Genomic DNA, 11346 nt, shown 5'->3' with positions numbered 1-11346 from the left:
GACAACACTTGTGGACAGGGCTCCAACAGGCTGGATGCTGTGATGAACCCTGTACCATTGTTCAAATGTTGCCCATACCCCCTCTGACTTGGTCTATTGCCTCAGCATTCCCTAACCCGGCAACTGAGTTGTAGCCAATTAAGTTTAAATAGGCCTCCCATAGTGGGACCAGGGAATGTACAGCCTGAGATGCCTATTAAACTTACTTTTGCTTAGAGGTGTGTGTGGGGGGGGCAGGGGAGGAAAAGTCCTTTGTAAATCCAGATTAGAACTGGTCTGATAAGTGCTGAGCTGGGTGTGAGGGTTGATTAGCATTTGGAACCACAGATTCCCCATCATGCAGTGCTCCCCTGCTTTGATGATCCCAGAATTCACTGCAGTCTCTGCTTCAGGTTTTCTTTCCATCTCTCATGTAAATGAATGGTCATCTGGTTCCATCTCAGATGCAAATGAGACATAGGGCAGTTGTTTCACTTTTGTCACCCTTATCTGGAGGGTTTTAGGTGTGTCTCTCATTGCATCTTAATCAGTTTCTGTTTAGGTGGGGGGGGGGTTCTTTGTGAGTCAGACAGTCTGTGTCCTGTGTCAGGGTTCCCCAAGAACATGGAGCTTACAGGTAACACTATTTACCCATTTCTGGGTTGAGGGTGGGGATCCTGACTTATTCGTCTCCTCAGCAGGCTGAGGCACAACAGCAGGAGGAGCTGCCTCAGCTGAGCCACTTGCCTGAACCTCCACAACCTGAAGCTCCTCTGAGGTGCTACTTCCAGAAAAGGAGACCTGGGTCTAGGGGAACTTTGAGGGGTGTGGAGCACATACCCTGATTCCTTCTTAGTCCCCAGAATTGCTTGAGCCAGGGTGCTCAGGTCCCCTGATTCCAGCTCCAGCTCCTCCTCTGGCAGTGGGAGGCTCACACTGGGAGATGATATTGGGGTGGAGGATACAATGATTCTGCTGCTGGTGCCTACTTCTGGAGTTAGGGGAAGTGGGTCAGGTGCCGAGACCTCCGGTACTGCTCCCACCTCCTTGCTTCCTCTTGCAGCAGAAGCCTCATGGCTGCTTGGGAAGAGGATGTATCTATGTTTGGGGTGGGGGGGAGGAACTTGCAGCTCTAGGTTTTCCCCTACCCCCTCTAGCCCATCTCCCTCCCCTGCCAGAAGACCTGGCACCTGCCTTTCAAGCCCTGCCTTTCCAGCACGCTTCATATTAATGTTTCCTGTGCTGGAAAAGATGTGTGTGTTCTTCTTCAATCTGGTCTTGGTCTAAATCCAAATGTGCAGTGAGCTGTCAGTGACTAGCTCTTTTGTTCTTGAGTGCTGTGTGAGTTGTTTCCTCTGTAGGACTGTGGTCTGACTGATTATTGATTATTAATACATATATACGTGTGTGTGTGGTATGTTTATGTTACTGTTGTGTTCTTCTTCAATCTAGTCTGAATCTAAATGTGTGGCTGGCTGACTAGTTCTTTTCTTTTTCTGTGTTGTCTTTATTCTGTATGTAAACTATTACAACTAATTATAACTAATAATATTAATAACTAATATAATAACTATACAATCTCTTCTATGAATATCTGGTTTGTCTTCCTCTATGTGTATGTGAATGTATGCAATGTGTGCTTCCCTGCACAGTGATGGATCACACTTCCAGGGGAAAAATTGAGCTTTTTCTTTCAGAAGTATTTGGGGAAAAAAAAACCAAATATAAATTAAAAGAAACAAATTGGAAGTAGACAGATGCTAAACTAAGCTAAATTAAGCTATATCCTATCCAATCCTTTCTAACAGCAAAAAGTAGCAGGTCACTGACTAGGAAGCCAGGCCAGTAGCTGCGGTACATTTGAGATGCTGTTGCTTAGGCAGAAACAGTTCAGGAAAGGGACAGAAAAGCCTACACACAGAGACTGTTTATGCTGTTTCTATGTCTCTCCTCTCAGATACGATGACTGGAAGGGAAGTCAGGGAGAAGTCGCAGTCACTGGCCAGCTAGAGATGTCAGTCCTTCCCTCCTGCTCCCCCTCCTTCTTCTAAGTTTCTGTTTCCCCATAAAGACCACCTTCTGAATTGCTGAATATCTTCTGGATATTTTCTGAATTGTTTTGGAGGCTCTGAATTGATTCTGAAGGTTTTAAGCTTTTAGCAATTTGATTCAGATGTGGAGTTTTGGCCACCAAATCAGGTCGAATCTTCTCCAAATCAAATCATGAACTGAAGCTTCACACAGCTGTACTAATTATGTGTTTAGCTGTATAATAGGTGTTTGTAGCTAATTTTGCTTTGGAACTTACTGGGTGCATCTACATGAGACATTTACTTGCAGTAGACTAATTAGCTGTGTAGTACATGTCTTAGCATCTACATGTGCACTCCTATTATACTTTAGTAAACTAATTTACTCAATAGCAGGCTAGTACTTGTAAATATTATGCTGCTGCAAAGTAAAAAACTCTTGCAGCAGTACACATGTAGATGCTGGATGGACTGGCTCAGAGATAAGGGTGCCTCAGTGCAGGGACTGCCTGCTGGCTAGCCCCATCTGAAGCACCCAGCCAGCCCACAGCATGTTGAGTCATGGGGAGGAGCCCTGGAATCTGCTGGAGCTCTTCTACTCCACTTCAGTGTGCTGCAATCCCAGGAGCACATGCAGATGCATGCCTGGCAGCAATAAGCTCTGGAGCTTATTGTCGTGCATTAATAGGCATGTGTGGATATACACATGTATAGACAGGATACCAAATGCAATGGGTCAGATATTTTATTTGTATTATATTTGCACAGTGAGATTGGATTCATACTGTACTAGATTTTGTACAGACATTTAATAGGAGACAATTACTATAACATATAATCTACTGTCTAAACAAATAAGATAGACAAGCGGTGAAAGGGAAAGCAATGCATTGCAAACTGAACTAGTTAGCCAAGGTCACATATCAGATCATTGCAAGAACCTAAGAAGAACCACAATCTCCTGACTTTTAGGCTGATATGCATCCATTGCTCAATCTGGAAATGTAATCTCTTTGTTCCTAGAAAATACAAGCAATCATGATAAATCAGATAAATCTGAATACAAATGGGGATTGCCTTCTGGCAGTGTTGGTTTGAATTTTATTTGGGCAAACATTTTGAGTTGAATTTTGTTAATTTGCATAGGATTATGAGAACAAAGGAATTGCTATCGTGGATAGGACCCATGACCCAACTACTTCCATACCCTGTCTCCAACAGCAATCAACAATTGTTGCATTAAAAGAAACATAAAAAAATTCCCTGCTAGGCTGAAGTTGGGAAATGTGCCCTTCATAAGGTTAAGACTTTAGTAATTTCCAATAGAGGAAGCCATGGAGTGTAATATTTTAGATCACTTCCAAAACTTTTCTTTTAATACTAACTCTTATAACTATTATTTCCTATGCCCTCATTCTTACTGCCTTTCTTTGAATCACTATAATTCTGCAATATCCTTTTTCAAATGGAGTAAGCAGTACATACTTTTCTAGGTGATAGTTTATCACTGATTTGCATAAAGTCAGTATGATGTTTTCCATGTTGTTTTCCATTCTACTTTTTATGTATTCCAGCATCTTCCTTGCTTTTTAATACTGCAGGTGATCTTCCATAACCATGCCAAGGTTCCTTTATACTTTATGGATAATTAAAATTGTATCTTCCAAGACCTTGTATTTATTAACATTGAATTTCATTTAACACCCTAAAATGTTCACCTCATTTGCTGAGGTCCTGCCAAAAATCCATTCAGCCTTCTCTGGATTTGGCTAATCTAAATAACTTTGTAATCTGAAAATTTTGCTGCCTGACTACTACTTTCCAGGTCCTTAATGGATGTATTAACTATGGCCCTGACCTCAAAAGATCTTTACTTTGGGCTTGAAGGCTTTTTGACTAACCTCTTTTTATTGAAATATCTCCCTCTAAATTTTAGTTTCACTATATCACTGTGTTCACATTCTCTTCATCTGACCTTCCCTATAATTAGTGTACTATAACGGTTCAGTGAATACCAGTCTAACCCGATGAATACTAGCTTGCAGTAGTTATATAATGATTGTAGCTAAATTCTCTGCTGGCTTAGCTCCATGTAAGTCACCTCTTCTTCCTAAAGAATTCTGTGTACTACTGTTGGCACAGACTTCTTATCAGTTTCCACCACTGGGCTGGCTGTCCTTCAGCTGTAGTGTAAAGGTCTTTTAGATATTTCATGATGAAAGATGTTATGAAAATGTAAATGGCAACAATAGAAAGATCATTAAGACACACACGACAAATAACAGGATAACATTTTAGACAGTATTATTAAGTAAATAAAATAGTAATCCTAAAAGGGATTGAGCCTGAATTCAGGAAGCCCAAGAGAAAGGTCACAGTGACACGACATGGTAAATCAAGGACCAGTGAGGATATGGTGAGCTACTTCAGCAAGATTTTCTAGTAAGTGATTTTTTTTTTCCTTTCTGCAAAAATTGTAGTTCATTTTAAACATACTTACTACTGAGTAAATGACTAAATAAATAGAAGTTTCCTCCTAATGTCATGTGTCCTTTAGAAAGAATCATTTGAGAATTTTTCTCCTATCTTTTACAAAGTACATTAGGAAAGATCCAATAAAGAACCTAACTTTTAAGTGCCTGGCATCAGAGGGTGTCTGTATCTCAGTGGTAAAATCTGAGTCTCACCACTGAGTCTATAATCCCTTCCCACTCCCAACAATTAGGTAATGAAGAGTCTGTGGTGGTACCCCAAACTGAAGCAGCTGAAAACTCCAGAAATCTAGGTCTGAGTGTAGTGCCAGGGAAACCCCAGTGCATTCTTAACACCTCATTTCTGAGCTTGGTAGATACAGAGGTTGAGGTGGGACTTATTGGGTCAAGAACAATGCTGATCCCTCCCTACCTTGATGTAGGCATACACTGATGTAAGCAACAGCCCTTTGTTAAATGCTTAGATGCTCTATGTTGTGCATCCAGGGAGACACAGAGAGACTTTGGTGTGTTGGAATGGAATCCAAAACAGCAGTAAGATCAAGAGTGGAAAAACAGGAAATGGCAGAAACTTTCAGCCACACTAATGTTGATGGGCAAACATTTATTTGAAGAACATTGATTATTTATTTTCAATGGATAGATTTGTTTAGGGGATTTTTAGGGGATTTTTCTTGTTTTTTAAATGTATGTCTATTCTCAACTTCCTTGTACAATGGGATAAATGTAGATTGCAACTTGCTCTGACTAGATCCTTCCTACACTATTGAACCCTGCACAGAAATGTGGCAAAGGAGTACACCAGATACTGTTCCACAATAGTACCTGCAGCAGCAATAATGCCATCCAGAATGAGGGCGTAGCCAAGATCTACTTCTTCCTTCCAAAATGACCAGTAGACCTGGCCTAGGTAAAAGGTGGATTGTGTCATACTCACCTGATTGAGCTGCCTTCACGATATGTATTCCACAGGAGCCCCATGAGAAAGTCAATGAAATTTTACTGCACCTTCACTTTGTATAAAGTTCAGGGTTTTACCATACCTGGCACAATCCATTGCCCATATTCAGACTTTTTAATTTATATCATATTAATGAATCTGTATTAAATCCATCTGTTTTGCATAGTAGTTAGATGCAACATATGTTCATTGAGGGTGGAAATCTATTTCCCTTTGTACATCTAAACAACTTCCTAGCTGTATATTTGGGGGTGTTTGGCTCTGGACATTAGTCATGCCCAGACTGGATTTGAACTTCCATCTTTCTGATTTCATGGAACAGTACTTTAGCCAGATATTAGCCAGTGCTCCTTTTGTAGATAAAATCCTAAGTGATCCCAGGATAGCAATTACATCACAAACATACGTTACACGTGTCCATCAGGCCCTATAAGCAACAGAGCATTGTGGGCTAACCCAAAACACATATATAGACATCATGGCAGGAAACCACTAGGGGCATGGAGAGTCAAGCATAGATACATGTACGGGAAGTGTAGACACAGCTAAGTCAATTGTCAAGTTGAGAGTGTCTAATGTGTGCTATGAAATGAAGGCACTTTTCACAGTGATTTTCTTTGAACTATTCGCCAACACGTTCTTCATAGACCGGTTTTACTAATGCATACAATGAATCTTTTAGCCCTAACTGGGGCTCATAGAAATTTTATTTTCTATAGTGTAATGCTCACAAATCTGCTGCATAGTGTAGTGTCAAGTCCTGGGGGATACAAGAAAACCAAATTTCCGAAACAGCATATAAGAATATAACTGATGTGCTTAATGGCTATAAGAAACAAAGAAAGAACTGTATAGAAGGAACTGACACATGGTAAATATCAGCTTAGGCGCCACCAGCTGCCATCTATGAAAACAATCCTGAGCTACAGGTTGTAAAATCAATAAAGAAAAACACAGCAAAAACAATCATCAGGAGAACCAGAATCCATTTGCTTTGAATGAAGACTTTCTCTGATGTGCATGACACAAAATCTATTCAAAAAGCACATTTCACATCAGGCTAGCTTTAAACATTGAAGAAATCAAGGTCATTTTTTAATGAGGGAAAATATTTTACACTACTATCACCTGGAGCAATCCTATAATGAGAAACATGGCCCATCTCTTGCTGGAAAGTAAATCCTGCTCTAAACAGATCTCCTGTATTCACACCTGGAAAATTGTGTCCCATTCTTAGCACATCATTTCAGAAAGATATTAACAAATTGGAAGGGACTCAAAAAATAACTACAAAAATAATCCTAAAGCTGAAACATTCAGAGGGATGGAACAACTGACTTAAGATAAAAGCTTTAAAAAATCACTTATACCTCAAACAGACACATCTGTGTGCTGGCATTATTGAAGCTTGAATGTAAACCCGACAACTTTAATCACTGAAAAGCAAGAATAAACATACTAGTATCCAGATATGACACTACAAAATGTTGCACCTGCTTGTGCACCAGAGCACACTCTCTTGTACTTCTGAAAATATAACTATCTATAGTGAATGAATCAGATCTCTCTAAATTAGAGGTGGCTGAGCCTCAGCATGCAGGTCACAAATGGCACATGCAACTGCTTTGTTTGATACATGGCAGAACTGGCAGGGACAGGGACAACAGTGAAAGATAGGGCAGGAAAGGGGGACCAGAGCAGTGGATCAGACAGTGGTAGAGTAAGGGAACGGCATTTAGGGAGGAGGCAAGGCTTACCTTGTGGGATGACTGCCAAAAAATTTGGCCCTCACTGCTATAAATCATACTCATATGTAAAACTTTAATTACTACCATGGCAAGGGAAGGGTTTTGGGGGTGTGCATGTGTGTGTCTGAGAGAGAGTGGATATTCTTTGAGCCACAAAGCACCCTTCTCCAGTACGTTCTTTTCCCCCTGTTATTTAGCTTAGTCTCCTTAGTGTCTGTTTCCTTCCCAGACCTGAAGAAGAGTAATTTTGCCTGAAAGCTTGTCCAACATCTCTCCCAACACTGTAGGTTGTCCAATAAAAAGTAACACAAAAAATGTTTCTTTTCCTACATTTCCTAGACTGTCGTGGCTACAACACCATGGTTAAGTTTTCAATGCCAGAACTTCAGCTATCAGCTTAATTCCAGTGGCTTCAATGTATCACTGATTTACAAAGTCTGAAGATCCAGTTCATTTTCTTTATAGAAATATGTGTATCACTAAAGTCTATAATATGTTATTTCTATTGGAAATATAAACAAGTATGAAGTCAGATATAAGGCTGCCTATTTGAGATGGCGTAGAGGAACTTGCTGTGTTCTCTGATCCCTGATGTAGTAAATAATATAGTGGGAGGTGTTATTTTATGGGTACATCTACACATGCTGATTAGCCTATTTTAAGGCACATTAAGGGCATGGGTCTACACATGCATGCCTTTAATGTGCCTTAAAATGGCAATTTAAAGATAAAGATATTTGCAAAAGCAGGTATCAAATTGATGTGCCAATAGCTGAAGTGCCTTAACGCATGTGTAGATATGCTAAGGCACAGAAATGCTGTGTATGTCAACTGACTAATGTCCCAAGTCATTCCACATACCACATTAATGTGCCTTAGCCTGTGCATGTGTAGACGTGTACCTAAATTGCCTTAATGTGCATTAGGCAAATAAACATTAAGTTTAGGTGCAAATAAAAGCACTTGTAGAAATGCCCTATGTGTGGTTTTGTGCATACTACAATCAAGCATGTGTGGTAATCATTCTAGATATTAAAAAAAACCAAGAAGCCTAGTTCCTTTGCAACAAATTATTGATATTTAGGCTCTGCAAGGACTCTCTTAGCCAATGTTTCAGGTTCCAAGGTTGATACAGCCTATCAGCCTCAGATCTGTTTTTACAAATGGTTTCCACTGCATAGCTATCAAATTTATTCCATAGCTCAAGAAACTTACGTAATAGAATTGATCACAGGATTTTCACCAAAGTTGTGGTTCTCCATCATCCCACAGAAAAACCAGGAATGTCTCAGTTTTCTTCCATGGGAAGGTTTTCTCTTCATACAAGTGAGCAATAAAAAGAAATTTGAAACCATGAAAGTTACTGTAAATGGAATTGTCATCATCCTCTTGTCACCTCTGCTTACTAACAGAGCAGGTCAAGTAATGGAAAAACATATGCACAAAAAAAGAGATTAAAAAATAGACCAAACCTTACAGTCAATAGAATGTTATTTAGCCATCAATGGACCTAGTAAAGTAAGAAAGAATTATTCATAATTAATTATACTAAGAAAATTCACAGGTAATGTTATTTATTAAAAAGTTACTAACCAACTGTACTTACAGACTTAAGAATACTTTGAGGAATGTGCTCCTGATAATCTTGATCTGTTAAATTGAAAATACTCTGTCTCAGGGGAAAGAATGAGAATGGAGCACAGGAAATATGGGCTTAGTTTCCAGTTCTGTCACTGACCCACTGGGTGAACATTGGCAAATCACTTCTCCCTCTGCTTCAGTTTCCCCAGCTGTAAAATGGGAGCATGACTGAACTTCTTTGTGAAGGAATTTGAGATCTATTGATTAATTTTCTATGCAAGTGTATTGCCATCATCAGTAGGGGTTGTAGGCAGGTGTAAGAGTTTGTCCCTCTAGAATAGCTAACAGGGCTAGGGACCTAAGCTATTCAAGCAGAAATAGAGAACAAAAAAAACGTTCTTCAATTTGGTAGAGACACATTTGAAGTAAACAGAAAAATAGTTGATTTGTTTGTGATTTTTGTTTTCCTGTCTGCATTTAATGAATGTGTATGCAGAGTTCATAGACCTAAAGGTATTCACTCTATGGATTTATGATGTAGTAATTGGTGTCAGGATTTCATTCATAAAGGAAATCTATAATTATTAATTTGATTAATGTTTAGAATTAAATATATATAAATGGTACAAGTATCGTGTTGTTCTAAATCTTTATTTTTTAAGCTTATTCACTATTCTATATTTAGCTGCTCCTCATTCAATAATACAATAAGATTGAAAGTGACAGCTACACCAACACAGTGAAGATTACTTTAGCAGCAGTTTCAACAAGAAAGGATGGTGGTAAAGAAACTCCAGAGCTTTTACTGACTTTGGGGATTGGAGTAGAGTGTGTTTAACATATTAGGAAAGCAAACAAGGCAAATGAAACTATTTTCTTGGTTCATTCACCTGCAAACTTTCAGATGAGAAGTGTTTTGGTGAGAGTATCAGGTAAATATTTGGGGATTTACACATCTTTGTGTAAGCTAAATCTGAGGATGACCTATGAATGAGATTATAGCATCCAGACTATCAACTGAAGTTTATTTGAGGTCCCTGTCATCTTTAACTAGAACCAGACTATCATCATTATTATCATTAAATTATATTTTGTTTTGCTATAGCTACAGAGTTAATGCCATTTTTAGAGTGGACAGTTAAGGATAGAGAATGATTTTCTTCATCATATAGTATGTAAACTTCCCATGTATGTAAGCTAAATTGTCAAATTGTGTGGACAACATTGAACCCAATATCCACACTCTTAGGAAATGACATCTACATACCTTAACCAACTATAAGCCTTATAATCGCATAAGGCCGTAATATAATTCAGCCCTAATAAAACCAATTCAGCCCTAATATAAATGGACGGAAATTCATTTGAAGACAAGGGCAGATTCTCTTTTGCATTAACACTAATTTTACACTCATCTCATTCCAGTGGAGCTAACCTGATTTGCTTCAACAAGGATTCAGGCTTGCTGAATCTGGCTTATTGTTCTACTAATAACATATGGGCCAGGTACAGACATTAGACTTTTACCTGTATAAGTAATCAGAAACTGATTTATACTAGTAACCAGTTTTATGCCAGCATAAAAAAGTGGGCATTTGTCGCATGACAAAGTACTACTGATGTCTATTTGCTCAGCACTTGGGCCACCATAAAAAACGTTAAAGAGGCTCAAAGGTGATGTCTGTTTGCAGCCTAAGCCTCACTTACGGGTCTGCTGAGACACTCTTAATCTGTATTTGAAAAAAAACCTGTTTCATTTTTTCTTTACATATTTTGATGTTGGGCTGCCCTTGCTGACCATCTGGATATTACAGCTGATGAAGAATCTGGCAGCCTGCCTTCTGATGTGGGTGGTTCACCAGGAGTGCATTACTCCAGTCTGCACAGACTCCCAGTACATTTACAGCTACAATTCAAGGTACTGGTTTTGACTTAGAAGGCCCTAACTAGTGTTGGTACTTAGGGATCTTCCTCCACTTATGTCCCACCTTGATCCCTAACGTCAGACAAGAACAATTTCTTGCAAATACCATCTGTGCACCATGTTTCTTTGAAAAAAGCATACAGGATATCATTCCTGGTAGTAGTTTTTCTGCTCTGGAACTCTCTCCTCCTTGTAGACTGGGAATTCTCAGGTCAGCTCACAGAGGCAGTTAAGTCAAAGGATGTGGTCATCATGGGTGACCTAAACTATCCGGACATCTGCTGGGAAGAGCAGTCAGCCAGGTCTGACCGCTCATGTGGATTCCTACTTGTGTTACAGGACCTCCATCTAACCCAGGAAGTGTACAGTCCCACTAGGGGAAATGCCTTGTTAGACCTGGTCCTGGCCACAAGCGATGACCTGGTGAGGGGACTGCAGGTGCTCGACCACCTGGGCAATAGCCATCATCGGCTACTGGAATTCAACATCCAGCGCAGGGTGGCAAAGGTCTGCAGCAAGACAGCAGCCCTGACTTCAGGAGGGTGGATTTCATTGAGCTAAGGAGACTAGTCAGGGAGGCACTGAGGTCCCAGAGGGGTGGGGAGTTGGGAGTCCAAGAAGAGTGGTCATT

Source organism: Gavialis gangeticus, unplaced genomic scaffold (genome assembly GCF_001723915.1).
Source record: "Gavialis gangeticus isolate Ggan-Ray unplaced genomic scaffold, GavGan_comp1, whole genome shotgun sequence".
NCBI classification, from domain to species: domain Eukaryota; kingdom Metazoa; phylum Chordata; order Crocodylia; family Gavialidae; genus Gavialis; species Gavialis gangeticus.
The sequence above is the reverse complement of the archived record's forward strand: the minus strand, read 5'-3'. Positions refer to the sequence as shown.